This window comes from Aythya ferina, assembly GCF_964211825.1.
Source record: "Aythya ferina genome assembly, chromosome: 4".
In the NCBI taxonomy this organism is placed as follows: Eukaryota; Metazoa; Chordata; class Aves; order Anseriformes; family Anatidae; genus Aythya; species Aythya ferina.
This window is the reverse complement of record NC_140300.1, coordinates 48,476,785-48,494,754: the sequence shown is the minus strand read 5'-3', so window position 1 is coordinate 48,494,754 and position 17,970 is coordinate 48,476,785. Positions and strand designations below refer to the sequence as shown.

The window sequence follows — 17,970 nt, the reverse complement described above, 5'->3', positions numbered from 1 at the left end:
AGTCCTTCCAATCTACGTCAAAAGTATTAACAAAAATTACATATTGCTGTAAAAGCATACAAAGTGAAACAAAATTAAAACAAATTAAATGATAGCTATCTGGTCAAGCTGAACCCAAGCACTCCACACAAGCCAAGCCAAACACAAAGTGACCGTGACAGCTCCAGTCCATAGGTGTGGTTGCTGTTATCTGTCACTAGCAATGGCAAGCCTCTATCAGAATACAGAGAATTACTATCGGCGGGAAATAGATCCATGTAAGGAAGGATAGGTAAGAAGCACTCGCATCACATCTTCCACCATGAAAGCACCTCCTCAATTAAAAATCAAACTTAAGAATTAAACATGTCCATTTTCTTTAATAAAACAACTTAGGAATGTTGAAAAGATTTATTTCAACAAAAACTGTTTTTGTTTTGTTTTGTTTTGTTTTGTTTTTATCCAGAATTTTCTTTTGGTATTTAAATATTTTAACATCATAGCCCAAAATTATGATTTCAGGTATTATAATTATGAAGTGATAATTTTGTACAGTATGGGAATGATGATTTTTGACCAGCTCTGACACTTTCAAACATGTAGAAAAAGCAATCTAAATAATCCAAATATGAAGGATTTTTTAAGTACTTCTCATGACTATATCTTGATTAGAATTGAGCAATAGTATTAGAAGGGGATAATTTTTGAAAATAATATGGTTTTATTTTTTAGTTGAGTAAAAGAAATCTGATATCCTAAATAGAAAATGCTTGAATTGTTAATTTTTTGACCTCTTACACAGTCCTGTCCCTTGAGCTGATAGCATATTTCTCTCTAGTTTTTAATTCTTCTGTCTTCACCTTTTAAATCTACATTTAGATCCTAATTTCAGTGCAATACCTGATACTCCCAGTGGATAATGCCTCTTTAAATATTAGCAGTAGTGTTGTGGGTCTGAAAACTGTTAACTCTTATCATCCTCACTAAAGGTTGTCTATGCTGGACAACAAGTTATTGAGATTTGTTTACGCTGAAGGAAAAAAAAAAAAAAAGTGTAATACTGGTGAAATGGATACAGATCAAAACTGCTGTGCGGAATTCGGTTGTTTTTTGTTGTTGTTGTTTTCCCCCTTCTTTATATATAACTTTAATGAGTTGCTTGTAAGCATGAAAAGGGAGTGAAAGAAAGAGAAGAGAAAGGAAGGAGTTCTAATGTCTTGCTTGTTAAGACAGAGTTAAATGAGCATAGAAATACTAGGTCATAAAGGAGGAGGCATGGTATTGGTCACAGCCCCACAGTTTGTGGTAATTTCCCAAGGATGCTTTGGGAGCCTGTCTGTACCTAAAGCAGCTAAAACATAAAACATATCATAGGCATCAACTTATACTCTTAAGATATATATTTTAATGGGGTGAAGATTAAACAGCTCTTATTTTCTAAATGTAAGTGTTAATTGACCTCCCCTACCAAGTACAGGAGTAGGATACACAAAAGAATATTTCAAGAAATCCAGAAAGCTGGAAGAGGGTTGAGAGGGATAGGGATGTTTGAGTCATCAGCTTGAGCCTGAAAAGGGGATAGTAATAATCAAGCACACCATGTGTGTTTCTAGCTGTGATTTTAAGTGACATTTAAAACACTTGGATAGGATTTTGAACACGGGTAGGATTAAAAGCTATTGTCACAATGCTGTGAACAACCGGCTCCCTTGAAGTTGTTTCTTTTTTAAAGGATTAGGCAATAACACTTCATTTAAATATGAATGCCTATCAGTGGGATTAATTATCAGTGCTGTCTCATAAGCATTTGCAGGTAGGATTTTTTTTTAAATTGTCTCACTTAAAAAGGATTATGACTGTCATCTAAAGACTGTAAAATGAGAATCAAACGTGATTGTAAATTGTACTGCTTTAGTAAGAGTTCCCCACAGACAACAGAAACTACTTTTATTTTATTTTTTTCCTGTTCTGGTAGAAAATAAGCCACCTTAAGGGCAAAGATTAATCATCAACTGTATATGTAATCATTAACACATTAACATAAGTGTATATTTATGCATACGTATACATACTAGCATATATTCTGTGAATTACTTTTGACCATCACATTTTATCTAACAAAATGAGTTCAAAATCAACAGGGCTACCTGATGCAAAAAGTTGTAAGCAGTGGAATGAAAATTCCCTTTTTTCCTTTGAAAGGTCAGATGCTAAGGCAGTAACAACAAAGAAGAAGGCTTGCTTTGGGGGTTTGCACCAAGTCCCAGTTTGTAAAATGCTATGAGAATATGAATACACTTACTGGCTTGTGTAGTGTTTAACGTACTAGCAAGACTGTGATATGGCTTTTGTGGTTTTGGCTGTTTTCACATATATCATGAGTTTGTTTTTGGTGCTATGGCAGATATCTACTAGATATCTGCCTAACAGATGTGATAACAGTTCCAGTAGATCAATAGTACCTGTAGAAAGGATTTTTTTTTTCTAAGGTAAAATGGAAAGTTTAGACCTAGCTAGGCTGTATAAACATGGGACTGAAGAAATTGGTCTGAACATATGGGTCAGTCCTCCACTGCCCTAGCCACATCATATAAAAATCTATCCCAACAGTGATCTGGCTCCATCTTAGTGTTTTGATTTGCTTGTTTGTTTTCCTTCCCCAGCCAGCCCTAAGCTAAAGGATTTTCTGTAAGAGAATGTGTTTTTAGACAGGGAAGAGTGTATTTAACTTTGTCATAAAGGGTGGCTGAAAGCATAAGATGATAGAGCCAAACAAAAGGTAGAAGTATGGAATACAGATTCTTGAAAGCTTTTTCTTCTGTAAATTTACCATCTCAACCAATGCACATCCTTAGTTTTTCAAGGATTTTCTTACTTTATGTAATATGTTCTATGGTATCAAGGTAATACTGTGTTTGCTGTAAATACAGTCTCTGTTTGTCTTCTAGTACTCTTTTCTAAAATAAATCATCTTATATATTTTTCTTTTATATATTAAAAAATATATAGAAATATAATATATTTCTATATATTTTGTTTTTAGAAATAAAGTACCTTCTAAAATGAAATTTCAAAGTAGGTACTTTGGGTGGCCCTCGTGGTGGCTTGCAAAATCTTGAGGAATACCAGAAGCAAGTAAATAGTAAAAAATTATTCTGCTTGATCACTCAGTAGATGCAGATATATATGTAGGCACTTCTCTTTGTGTTCACAATAGCAAGAATGGTGGTAATTTAGATACTTATGAATAGGACTGATTGAATACAACAAATACAAATAACAAGTTTATGGTAAATAATAGAACTAAATGCTCGAACAATTCACGTCCTGCATAAATTGAAGAAAACTGTTCTTCAGAATATTTTTCTATTGTTAATTTAGAACTATTTTGATGTTATCTTATGCTTAAAAAGGGGCCATGAAAATAAATACCGAGGACTTACTTGAGTGTGAACATAACCACTGGATGTAAAAAATATATATATATATATATATATATGTATATATATATATAAAATAAATAAAATAAAGGAAATTACCTGAAACAAAATATGACCTAATTTATTATCTCATCCTAGCTTTTAGGAGAAAATGTGAGACCAGTGCCCAATATGATTGTCAAATCTAGGGCTATGTTGCATCTTCAGTCATGTGGAAAGGCATGGAGCAAAGAGTCACCACAAAGAAAGGGCTTGTTATGATTAGTTAATGCTTAGTTGTTATCAGACAGATTCTCCTGCAAAATGCCTCTAAGACACCACTGCTTTCACTTCTAGTTCAATTTGTCAACTGCAGTTATTACAGACAAACATTCTAAAATCCTTTTTTGAAATGCATATCTCTTTCCAAAGAAAAATAGACCACAATTAACCCCCCCCCCCCCCCCCAAATCTAAATATAAAATCTATACTGAGTTATTCATTGAAATAAATGAGTCTTCCCATTGGCTTCTGTAAGTTATCCTCAAGCCCACAGATCCTGATTCAAAAAATGCCTATTGGATTTATACTTCGAATGATTTCAGTATGAGGTCCCAAATATTGTATGTAATATGAAACTTGAGACAGAACTTTGCAACTATGATGAGTCCTCAATAGTAAAGCACGTTAACAAATAGTGGAATAAAGAGCTTCTGAGGAAGGAAGAGGTATTATTCTGTCTCCTGCTATCATTAATTCCTGCTCAGCAACAAGTAGTGTGTATCAGATTGTTCCAGAGAGTATGATATTTCAGCACTAACCTCTGAAAATACCAGTTAGCGTCATACTGAGTAGAAGATATTGGACTTAGCAGCAGTATTTTTCTGCTCAACATAATCTATCTTTTAAATTCCTAGCTGTTCTATATGTGTTTTCAGTCTAGAGATTGTCAGCTGGAAAAGAATACCACCTCTTGTATTGAGTGGGCAGAATTAAAGATGATAATTTCAAACAAGTACATTTTTATGGCATTAAATGCTGTTTCAAGGTGTGAAGTACTGTGTGCATGAAACTTTTCACGTGCCACTAAGTTATAATCAATTCATTTTGATGTGCGATGAGCTTCCTCAGTAAAACTGTTGCAGGGGGAGGGAGCTTAAAAAAAAAAAAAAAAAAAAAAAAGAAAGAAAGAAAAGAAAAAGCTCACTCTGAGTGGAACAGACCTGTTTCCTTTTTTTTTTTTTTTTTTTTTTGAATTCTTTAATCAAAGTTTTTATGGAAATGAAGAGCTGTAATTCCATTTAAAAACACATTTCATCACCCCAAATGATTCTTTGTAAGTGTGCAAGATTCTTATTTCTAATCAATTTATATTTCTAAGTCACTTTCATATGCGCCTACTCTGCTTATATGTGTTAAGATCCAGAGCTCGAGAAGCCTTATTGAAAGGTTTGAGGTGCCTTGAGAATGGGTGCTTTGAACCACTGCTGATGGTGGACCTAGCTGTGGGGATCTCTTCAGAGCCCCCATCTCAAGTACGCCTTGTGATTTGCCTCAAAGTCATATACTATGGTGCAGTGTTACTTCTCTCTCTAAGTTTCTTCCAACATATACACAAAACACAGCCTGTGTTGCACATTCGTTTGATGCAGCCTTACCAAAACTGTCATGTTTTACAGATACTGTATCTCTGTAAACTATAATAGTTTTATATGGTACTATCAATCCACAGGACTTTATAAGCAGAAACATTTATGATAAAGTTGATATTAGAAATTTATTTATCGCAAGGGTCTTGTTTTGCCCGTCATAGTTTCTACAATTCTCTTCACAACTGCTGAAGGGTGTTTATTTGTTTGTTTCTTTATATTTATTATTATATTTTCCCTTAAATGTTGCTATTTGACAATGTAGAAGTCCTCTGGGAATTACTGAGTTGTTGGTACATTTTTGCCCCTTAAATTCTGTATCAAAGTAGGAAATAGACAAATGTTTTTTAATGTACCTTCTTTATAATATGCATTCTAAACATTTGATAACAATTAATAGTATAGCGCAGCTAAAAATTTTTATTCTTTTAAAATTTTGCCTGATTTCTGCTTTTTTCTGGATAAGGAAAAAAAATGAAAGATTTTATCAGTGTACTGCCAAATCAGATACTGTACATGTTTCTCATGAAGTTTAAATAAAGTGTGGTATTCATCATTTTCTGTAGCCGTACTAGTGTTTCTCTCAGGCTGCAGAATGTTTGTACTGACCTAGGTGACGTAAGAAACAGGTAAGATGTATTAAAATGAATTAGTCCCATTGTAGTGTGAATAAGCTGTTATTTTATGAACTGAGTTGCATAGAAACAGAATACTAATACAGTTATTCATGACATCACAATACTAAATAAATGATATGTACTTTTGTAAATCTAGCTGTAAATAGCTGTTTGTGTTGAGTTTCAGTATTGCTGTAGCTATTGTCTTTATGTTTCTAATTCAGAGAGAATATTTTCATCTTTGCAAGGCAGTATCCCTGTAAGGGATCTTGTCCCTGTTAGGATCTGACTGATCCAATATCCACAAACACCTTTAGATATTGTAAGAAACATTACAAGACACGTTTAAAATAATACTTTATAATCATAGTCACCTTTATTAATATTTATTAAAGGAAGCATTTTTTTCTCCAAAACAGGGGCCGGGAGATGGAGGAGAGAAAATGCTTCCAGGGTTTTACCCACAAGGGGTAATCACTTTATTAAAGGAGGCGATCACTAGATTATCACTAGCAAGAACATTAAGTATCTACTTCAAAGCAAAATTACACTTCTGGAACTATTATGAATATTAATAGGCTCATAAAACATTATTTATTAAGAAAGCCTCTTTAGCATTTCTTGTTTTCTTTGCACTCAGGAAATTATCTACTTATCTAGATTTCATATTTAAAATTTGTCACCAGTTTCAACCTAGAGTAGCTGGCTGTAAATAGTTGATCAATAATAAATATATATTTAAACAAAAATTCATCGATTTATTTCTTTGGAGGACTTTTTGAGATTCTTTGTGTTGTGTCGTTTTATGCTTCATGCAAGGCTGAGTTTGCTGGTTGTTCTTAAGTAGCGAGCACTAGTGCTCACTTTAGGAAATTATTATGAAGTAACTTTGTCTCCAAATTTGGTAGATGTTCTCGCTTTTTACTTCCTGGGCTATTATGAAGTCCAAAGGAACAACTTTCCTGAGAAGAGACTCTTAAGGTTTTTGTTTCATTGTTTGTTTTTTATAACTTATCTACTCTGCTGATTTTCTTTGGTTCTATTCACACATATGGGTAAATAAAGACGTTATTACAGTCAGAAGATGATTGTAAAAGTGTTTTAGTAATCCCTGGGATATTTGGATTTCTTAAGCATATCTGACATTTACGCAATAAAAAGGAATCTGAATGCATATTTTTGCACCTAGATTGTATGAAAGTACATTGGAAATCCTGTAAATGGGGTTAATAAAAAGAAATATCCAGTTTTGCAAAGCTTGTGAGCTTGGCTGTTGAAGTTAGTGTTATAGAAAAGTGCATTACAGTATATTGAGAAAGTTTTTTTTTTTTTGATTGAATGCCCTCAAATATCCATTACATACAAAAAGGACAACATAGCTGAAAAAGATATCTCCATTGCAAAGATACATATATTGGAGAAGAAACTATCTGAGTTCATTCCATTTTTCATACAGAATTAGGTTCTGAAAAAGTGTTCATGTTTCCGGAAATGTCATTACTAACTTCATTTCTGAAACATAATAGCACAATTTGAAGTTTTACTATAGTATTCTTCCATAGCTTTAGAGTATTGTTTTTTTTTTTTCTCTTTAAAGTTATGCTTCCATAGTGTATTGTCATACGTTGTTATGCAGTTTACTGCTGCAGTAAGACACTCTTCGACGCAGTAAGACACACTTTGTGGCCAGCTGAAATAAACAGTGAATGGGATATTTGAATTTAAATATGTTATAGAAAACTTCAAATAAAATGTGGATACAATTAATTCTCATTATGTATATTGGCAATATTTTATATTTGAAATTTAAAAAGTGATTTAGATTAGTATCTTAGAATAAATGTTTCAATAAATATTTAAAGTTTACTATCTAATTTTTCCAATTTTTAAGAGTCTTAGTAATCTAATTTGAACTGTTGCTAGTACACGTTAGCTAATGTCAGTTATTTTAGTACATTTACAAGGTGTTTGGGTAAAAGAGATCTGGCAAATAGTGTTTTGGTCTGTATGAAGTTAAGGAACGTGACACCCCAGAATTTAAACTGTGTAACTCCATATTAATATAGGCCATGGTATGGCAGAGTGTGGTGGGGGAAGAATCATCAAGTCTGTCTAAGCTGGTTTTATAGCGTCAGATAATTGTATTCTAACATGTGATGTTTCTTGCTCCTCAATGTTTCTGGCTTTGAAACTGCTCAGAAACAAACATCTCATAATTTCATATAATGATTATTTATATATTCATTATAGAGGTACATGCAAGCAAAATTCAGTAGGAGCATTTAGGTACATGAAGGCTGTGTATATTTGATGAAATTGTATATCCCATTAACTCTGCTGCCTGTGATTGCTCGAGTCCTTACTTAGTTGTATGGCTGTTATGTTTCATATACAGGCTTAAAATGTGTGTGCAATTATCCAAACGTATTTGAGACACTTGGGATAAAAAAGGGGTGGGGGAGGGGCTGGGGAGAAGAAAGGTAAACTTGTTTTTTACCAAAGCAAGTAAGGAAACAGACTAACGAGATATGCCTGTGGCTGTATTGTATCCCCAGTTTACTGTCAGTTAAGTCAGTAGATTCTAAAAGCAGTTTTCTAAACAGATCATTCTTTTAGATGATCAAATCCTATGTTTAGGATTTGGTTAGCGAGTGATTTATATGTGAATTGAAATTTTGGCCAAAGTGGAAAAAAAAGGCACCGTTCAAAGGCTGTGAAGCTACAAGCAGAGGTATACATATCGCAGTATTATATGCGATGTAATAAAAAGATGCAAAACAGTGTAAGCCTACTGGGAGGGAGGGCACTTCTTTATGTAGTTATTTAACGTAAGAATTGGGAAAATGATTGCATAAGATGGAAGGGATCCAAATAATTCATCTGGTTGCCACTCTTCCATGAATAAATGATTGGAGAAAGTGTCATTTCTAAAAATTTGTTTTGCTTTACAATAATAATTCTTCTCAACCTAGACATGTATTTGTTGAAGAGAATAGTTAAAGTGTTTTAAAACTTGCTGAACACTCTATTTAAGGAATATTTGATGCTAAACAAAGATTAATGTTTTGTTTGTGCTTATGAAGTGCTGAGTTAATATCCATAAGTAACAACATACCCATAACAACAACTTCTGAGTTACAACAAAGATCCATCTAATCCGGTATCTCTTAGTCTGTTTAGGGAAGATAACAAAGAAAAATCATGTAAGATTCTTCTAATATACTTTCTCATCTCTACTGATTTTTGTTTTGGAGACTGATTAATATCTCTTGGTGGATGCCTCATTCATAAATTTGATTGCATTTTGGAACCATGTGAAATTAGCATCTACAACATTGTGTTTCAGAGATTTTCACAGTTTAATCACTTCTAGCTAGAGTAAGTATGTTTTTTTGTTTGTTTGTTTGCTTGTTGTGCACACTTTCTGTTAAGTTTGTTTAGTTCTTCTGTGACAAGAACTTCTTCAATTGTTTTGTATTCTCAGTCTCTAAGACACTGATTTTTTGAAGCTCCTGACATATTTTTAGTCATCTCTTTTCCATTCTGAAAAATTTCAGACATTTAATAGCTGCTTGTATGGAAGGCTTCCCACACCTTTAATCATTCTAGTTTCTCTGTGTTTTTTCTTTGTTTGTTTCACGTTTTACTGCAATTTTTAATTACACTCCCCTTCCACACCCCATCCCCTTTATCCACCTGAGGAAACAACTAAAAGCAAAGAGAGTCAGCATAGATTTGTACAGGGGGCATAGTAATATTTTTCTGTTTGGGTACCAATCTTTGCATAATAATTCCTTTTATTGTCATATTGTCAGAATTGAGTAGGTGTTTTCATAGAACTACCAATTAAATTCTCAAGGTCTCTTACCTAAGCGATAATAACTAGTTTAGAGCCAATCTCTGTGTAAACAAGGTTGGTCTTTTTTTTTCCCTGCATTCAGTACTTTGAATACTGAATTGGATATATTGAATTTGGCATGCTGGTATCATAAGTAAGGTGTTTATGCAAATTTTTGTTTCATACCAAACTATCTGATTATATGTTCTCCAAAAACATTATCTTAGAAATCTTTCACTTAGTTTATTACCCCTTCTCCTGAATCATGTTCAACATGATTTCCAGTGGAGATCCAGGTGGAATTCCGTAGATGATTTTTCTTCACGAAAGATCTACAAACAGAATTCTTCAATGGAGAAATAAAAGAAGATTAACTTCTCAGCCCATTACAAGATCTGATGCACATTGTGAAATGGTAGATCAGAAGGAGGTAGAGTGGTATGCAAGACTGAAGAGCTAAGAACCCTATCTGAATCCAGTTTGTCTTTAGATTGTTCTTCAAGCTTTGTGCTGATCTTATATGCATAGCATATTGTTTATTTTGAGGAAACATAGAAGATACTCAAAGCCAAGGCAGAAATACAGAGTCCCTCTTTTTCTCAGAATGTGCCACTGTATTCAACACAACATTGTGTCCTTTGCATGGATGATTACTCTTAACAGGATTAAAACTGTACTCAGGTAATAACAAAAATTAGTGGCCTCTGTACAATCAGGTAATATAGCCTACCTTGAGTTCTGGTTTCTTTTATTTTCCCTTTACACATAAATCACATCAGTCAATTGATAGATTTTCCAGAATCTGTTTCATACTACCTCCATCTGTGCTTTTTCCACATTATAGGTTTCTGTGAGGAGTAGCCTCATAACTCTACTTCCCAGATTTCAGGGAACTGTTGAATAACAGCTACATGGCCCTCCTCTACTTGCAGAGGAAATATAGTAGTACTGTTAAGCTTCAGAATTTTTAACTCCCCTTTGTATTTCAGGTAATTTGACCCTGAATTACTATCTTAGGGTATTGTCCTGTCATTCTCCTGACAGAACTGGAAAAAGAGACAATTGTTTGCAAAGTTGAGCTATTACAAAACTCTGGATAAGTCCAGAGATCTTGAATACTTTGAAATTCTATCACCACTTTGGAAATAAGCTTTGAAATTTCAGAGTAAAATGGAACTACACAGTAAATAAAATTGGCAAATTATTATATTTATAAACAGAAATCTTCATGCATAAAACCGTGAGTTACCAAGGTTGTCAACTCCTCTCTTGAAAATTCCCATTTCATTATTGATTAGTTCCAGAAATACTTGGTAGATTGAACTGTTGCATTTTAAATGTTTCATTAGAGGTAATTGCAAGTATGCAGTATTGATGTTCAGCATCTGTGTTTGCAGTGAACATAAGGAGCATTAAAGTTGGATCTATACTAGTAAAATTACTTGAAAATATTTATGCTAACTCTTAGCATTTAAATAAAATGTTTTTGCTTGAACTAGTCATGTGCAAACACAACAAGCATGCTGGAATTGATTTTTGTGTAAATTGCCTTCTTTGGTTAGACAAATTCACCACCATATTCTGCAATAAATAAGGTCAAAACCAATTATCACTACTTTAATGAATTAACACTTCTATATTATCTAGATTAAGACATCTATATTTAACATACAACTTCAATTCCTTTGAAATCTGTTTTTAAGAGGAAAGCACAAAATGTTATAAGCAATTATGAACTTGTATACCCTTTAATTTATGTATTATTCCTACTGGCCACTCTTACCAAAATTCTGTTCTTATTAATTTAGAGCAAGATATGTAGTTTTCAATATACTTCTACAAGTGTAGCTCATTGTGAAATCTGTTTCTCTCTGTCCTTGAATAATACAGTGTTATGATTTTTTATCTGTCCTTTATCAAGACTGCATTACAGGCAGGTTGTCTGGATTTATGAATGTTTTGAGGTTCAAGTTAAGTTTTCAACTGTTAATCTGAAAAAACGATTCTCTATGATCATATTTACTCTAAGATGCTTTGGAATACACAATATTGACCAAAAAGTTTGCTCATACATTTTCACTGAGAACCAAGACCATTTTGTTTTCATGTGTAGACTGCTGATAGACAATTTCAGTTTTGGTCCTGGGTAATGGCTCATATTAAAAGGCACCATGAGGTATTATATTAACCTGTGGATGTTCAAATGATAATGAAGAATTTCTTGTAGGTGCTTATGGTTTTATGTGCTGATGTGATCTAGACTGCTTTCCAATCAATTACCTATAGTGCGGTCAGGATTTAAAAGGTTATATAGTGTGAACATAGCAAACGCTTCAGCTGAACTTCTATAATGACAGAATTTGTGTATTCAAACCAAGTTTTTGCAGAGTACTGGAAAGAAAACATAATACTTGAGGAACTATGTCCTTTGCTTCCCAATGATTTAATAGATCCTATAGAAATAAGGAGCTGTTAGAAAAATTCATTGCCTCTTGAACAGTGTATTAGCAGAAATTCTGTATATTTGTGCTGTGGGATACAAGGTTGATAAAAAATAACCTAGCTTTAAACTATTTCTGACAAAAGTAGAGATCTGGACAGTGCAACATGTAGCTTGCATGGTCTAATGCACAGCAATCTGCAGCAGAAAGGCTGCTGCTTCTAACTAAGCAAGGCATTGTGGATAGCTTTATAGTCAGCACTGGATCCATTTTGAGCTTCCGATTAGAAATTTGCCTGAGATCATGTGTTATTCAGGTGAGACTGCTATTTATTTTAGTTGATTTAATTCACAGTAACTGAAAAGTAGGTAAATAACAGCATTAATGGCAAGAGGAGCTGAAGAATCAAAGCACACATAAAGACAGTTTAAGGCAGTGATGGATGGAAGGAGAAAGAAATTTGCTAAGCAAAAAGATGCAGAAGAGTCTGTAATAGCAAATACTCCCTCATAACATGAAATTTAAAGCTCTTTTCTCTTGGCTGCCACCAAATAATCGTGGGCTCCAGTGCAGGAATAGTGCACTGGATACCTGCAGAAAGATGGTAGCTCTGAGGTCTGTGGTTCCTTAGATTGATTTAGGGTTTGTACACTCTATCTAAAGATCTAAATCCAGAAAAACTGTCAGTAGTTCTGCATGGTGCAGTTTTCATCATCATCTTTTTAATATAATTTATAATTCCAGTCCTTTAATTAAGATATTAAAATACTTTGTGTCAACTTCATTTGACCTTTGTTACTGTATTATGAAGAAAAGTTTAATTGTATGATTGCAGATACTCCTTGGTGTTCCTGCTCTATTTCACAGAATCACAGAATTTTCTAGGTTGGAAGAGACCTCAAGGTCATCGAGTCCAACCTCCAACCTAACGCTAACAGCCCTCCACTAAACCATATCCCTAAGCTCTACATCTAAGCGTCTTTTGAAGACTTCCAGGGATGGTGACTCCACCACTTCCCTGGGCAGCCTGTTCCAATGCCTCACAACCCTTTCTGTAAAGAAGTTCTTCCTAACATCTAACCTAAAACTCCCCTGGCTCAACTTAAGCCCATTCCCCCTCGTCCTGTCACCAGGCACGTGGGAGAACAGGCCAACCCCCACCTCTCTACAGCCTCCTTTAAGGTATCTGTAAAGAGCAATAAGGTCGCCCCTGAGCCTCCTCTTCTCCAGGCTGAACAAGCCCAGCTCCCTCAGCCGCTCCTCGTAGGACTTGTTCTCCAGGCCCCTCACCAGCTTCGTCGCCCTTCTCTGCACCCGCTCAAGCACCTCGATGTCCTTCTTGTAGCGAGGGGCCCAAAACTGAACACAGTACTCGAGGTGCGGCCTCACCAGAGCTGAGTACAGGGGGACGATCACCTCCCTAGCCCTGCTGGTCACGCTGTTCCTAATACAAGCCAGGATGCCGTTGGCCTTCTTGGCCACCTGAGCACACTGCTGGCTCATATTCAGCCGACTGTCCACCATCACTCCCAGGTCCTTCTCTGCCTGGCAGCTTTCCAACCATTCCTCTCCCAGCCTGTAGCTCTGCTTGGGGTTATTGCGCCCCAGGTGCAGGATCCGGCACTTGGCCTTGTTAAACTTCATGCAGTTGACCTCAGCCCATCGGTCCAGCCTATCCAGATCCTCCTGCAGAGCTTTCCTACCCTCAAGCAGATCGACACACGCACCTAACTTGGTGTCATCTGCGAACTTACTGAGGGTGCACTCGATGCCCTCGTCCAGATCATCGATGAAGATATTAAAGAGGACCGGCCCCAGCACCGAGCCCTGGGGGACGCCACTAGTGACTGGCCTCCAACTGGACTTGGCTCCATTCACCACGACTCTTTGGGCCCGGCTATCCAGCCAGTTTCTAACCCAACGAAGCGTGCGCCAGTCCAAGCCAAGAGCAGCCAGTTTCTTGAGGAGAATGCTGTGGGAGACGGTGTCAAAAGCCTTGCTGAAGTCAAGGTAGACCACATCCACAGCCTTTCCCTCATCCACCCAGCGCGTCACTCTGTCATAGAAGGAGATCAGGTTCGTCAGGCATGACCTGCCTTTCATAAAGCCATGCTGACTGGGCCTGATCGCCTGCTTCCCCTTCAAGTGCTGCATGATGACTCTCAGGAGGATCTGCTCCATGAGCTTTCCTGGCACTGAGGTCAAACTGACAGGCCTGTAGTTTCCTGGGTCTGCCCTCCGGCCCTTCTTGTAGATGGGCGTCACGTTTGCTAGCCGCCAGTCGATTGGGACCTCCCCCGATAGCCAGGACTGTTGATAAATGATGGACAGTGGCTTGGCCAGCTCCTCTGCCAGTTCCCTCAGTACCCTTGGGTGGATCCCATCTGGCCCCATCGACTTGTGCACATCTAAGTGCCGTAGTAGGTCACCAACCAGTTCTTCATGGATAATGAGGGCCACATCCTGCTCCCCATCCCCTTCCACCAGCTCAGGGTACTGGGTATCCAGAGAACATCCGGTATTGCCGCTAAAGACTGAGGCAAAGAAGGCATTGAGCACCTCCGCCTTTTCCTCATCTCTTGTAACTAAGTTTCCCCCCGCATCCAGTAAAGGATGGAGATTCTCCTTAGTCCTCCTTTTTGTGTTGATGTATTTATAGAAACGTTTTTTGTTATCTTTAACGGCAGTAGCCAGATTGAGCTCCAGATGAGCTTTGGCCTTCCTAATTTTGTCCCTGCACAGCCTCGCTACTTCTTTAAAGTCCTCCTTAGTGGCCTGCCCACTTTTCCAAAGCTTATAAACCCTCTTTTTCCTCCTAAGATCAAGCCACAATTCTCTGTTGAGCCAGGCCGGTCTTCTTCCCCGCCAGCTCGTCTTTGGGCACGTGGGAACAGACCGTTCCTGCGCCATTAAGACTTCCCTCTTGAAGAGCGCCCAGCCTTCCTGGACCCCTCTGCCCTTCAGAACCGCCTCCCAAGGGACTCCACCAACCAATGTCCTGAGCAGCTCAAAGTCAGCCCTCCGAAAGTCCAATACAGCGGTTTTACTGGTCCCCTTCCTGGCCTCGCCAAGAATAGTGAACTCCACCATTGCGTGGTCACTCTGCCCTAGACAGCTCCCGACGATCACGTCCTCCACCAGTCCTTCTCTGTTTGTGAAGAGAAGGTCTAGCGGGGCACCTCCCCTGGTAGGCTCACTAACCAGCTGTGTCAGGAAGCTATCTTCCACGCTCTCCAGAAACCTCCTAGACTGCTTTCTCAGGGCTGTGTTGTGCTTCCAGGATATGTCAGGGAAGTTGAAGTCCCCCACGAGTACAAGAGCTGATGATTTTGCAACCTCTGTCAGCTGCCTGTAGAATTCCTCATCCGTCTCCTCATCCTGGTTCGGCGGTCTATAGCAGACCCCGACCAGGACACTAGCCTTGTTGTCCCTGCCAATCCTAACCCAAAGGGACTCGACCTTGTCATTCCCAACCTCGAGTTCTACAGCCTCGAAAGACTCTCTAATATAGAGAGCCACACCACCACCCCTTCTGTGCTGCCTGTCCCTTCTATAGAGCTTATAGCCAGGCATTGCAGCACTCCAGTCATGAGACTGGTCCCACCACGTCTCCGTGATGGCAACCAAGTCGTAGCCTGCCTGCCGCACGATGGCTTCCAGCTCCTCCTGTTTGTTACCCATGCTGCGTGCATTGGTGTAGATGCACTTCAGCTGGGCCATTGCCTTATCCTCCGGCCTTGCCATTGTTCCCCCTGGCACAGCCCCAACAATCCTAGCCTCAGCCCCATCCCCCTTCCTACCTAGTTTAAAGCCCTCTCAATGAGCCCTGCCAGTTCCTGGCCCAGGATCCTTTTTCCCCTAAAAGATAGGGACCCGTCTGCGGCCATCAGGCCAGGTGCTGAGTAAAGTGCCCCATGATCAAAAAACCCAAGATTTCTGCGTTGGCACCAGCCCCGGAGCCACGTGTTTAACAGGTGGGCTTTCCGTGTCCTCTCTGAACTCCTCCCTGCCACCATAGGGATGGACGAAAACACCACCTGCACTCCCGCTCCATCCACTAACCGACCCAGCCCCCTAAAGTCCCTTTTGATAGCCTTGAGGCTTCTCTCTTTGATGTTATCACTGCCCGCCTGGACTATCAAAAGGGGGTAATAGTCAGAGGGGCGTACCAGGTTAGGAAGCTTCCTGGCAACGTCCCTGACCCTGGCCCCAGGGAGACAGCAGACTTCCCTACGGGTAGGGTCCGGCCGACAAATAGGGCCCTCTGTTCCCCTAAGAATCGAGTCACCAACAACAATAACCCTCCTGTCTTTTTTGGTGGAGGCAGTCCTGAGGCGCGGAGTCGACCTCCTCGCTCCAGGCATCCTCCTGGGAACATCTGCTACCTCATTCTCTCTATTTGATAGAGAGAATGGAGAATGAATCAGAAATATAGCATAAAACTATCTTTTGCCTGTTAAGGCTTCTACTGTTGATGATGAAAGTTGCTCAGGGAATAAGATAGATAATTGCTGTAAGAAAAAAAGAGAAAACTAAGAGTAAACAAACATGGTTTTAACTGTCACAATTGTCTTTGCTTTTGCATCAAAGTTTCTAACTACTATAGCGCATCAGACTAATAGTTCATTCAATTTAACTGAATCATTTAACTGGACATGACTACATGTTCCTCACGTTTAAGATATGAATTTTGAGACTAGGACTCCCATTTGCTCAGGTTCTGAGTACTCTGAGTTGTTGTAAACTGAAGCTATACTTTGAACAAATAAAATGCTGTCCAGTGAAGGAACAGTATCATGTTGGGAACCTAAGCCTCTTGAACACTTTGGACAGTTTAATGTCAGCATCATGTCTGTACTATGATGTTAACATGAGTGCTTCCTAGACTCACAGTGGCACATGAAGACACCCTGGCAGAGTTTGTAAAACATAGCTGTCTCTTCAAAACACTTCATGAAGACTTGAGAGTAACTGTTAAAAGCTTCTGAGAAATCTGGCTAGTCTACATGAACTAACTTGCCTTTGCCTTTAGCAACCCTTACCACTGCTATTAGTAATTCAGGTTTTTCACAGACTTCATAGCTGGGACCATAGAATAGCAGCACATGATACAGATTAGTTCTGGCGTGGATTTGCCAAATTTCTTTATTTGTGTTCAACTTGAAGTCTACCTGAGTCTTTTTCTGCAAAGCATGTCTGGTCAGTCCCTGTACTGACTGTAAGCATGGGCTTACTCTGTCCCAAGTGTAAGACTTCTTACTTGCCTCTGTTGATTGCCATGGTTTTTCAGCCCATTCCTCCTGCTTATAAAGAAGTGTGCAGTCTTGCAGGAGCATGCTTCTTGATTCTCTGAATTTGATGTCAACTGCAAGTATTTTGAAGGTACATTTTGACCCATCATCCAAGTAAGCAGTGAAGATGTTAGACAAACCACTTTGTCTAACCTTGCCTATGTCTGTCTGTGTGGTCTACAGCTTTGTTGATGTTATGTGATTTAAATTATATATATATATATAATTTTATATTTATACATTTTTATATTTCATACAAAATTATAATTTACACATTACCAGTCTCTGTTGTTTGAGTCTCACATAACTCATGAAGATTTGTGTGTGCCACTGTTTTCATGGAAAACATTATTCTGAACTTAATAGCATTCAATTTTTATCATTCCTAATTTCTGGTTATTGGGTGGACCTTGTGCTGGTGATGTGCTAAATAGTTACAATTGTACTTATCATCAATCATTATTGATTTTATTCCTCATTAGGTTTCCTGTCAGGGTCTTGTGTAAGTTTGCATATGCAGGTAATTTGAATGGATATATTTTGGAGTGATTTTAGATCAGCAGGGTAACACTGAGATTGTTGGATTTCAGCCTCCTTTTTGGCTTTCTACAAGGTATCATCTTCACAGGTTCTTTTTTCCTGAAGAGACATGTGTTTTGAAGGTATTATTGAAAAGCAATCTTTTTGTCTTTTGAGTGGAACAGATTGCATCAAATAATAGGCATTTTTCAAAGCA

At 37.9% G+C, this 17,970-nt stretch overlaps 1 protein-coding gene across 5 annotated transcripts in view; it reads left to right on the top strand.

Annotated features, from left to right (window-relative positions):
• FSTL5 (follistatin like 5) overlaps positions 1 to 17,970 on the top strand; it is a 428,524-nt gene that overhangs the window by 311,225 nt on the left and 99,329 nt on the right. The window lies entirely within an intron of this gene.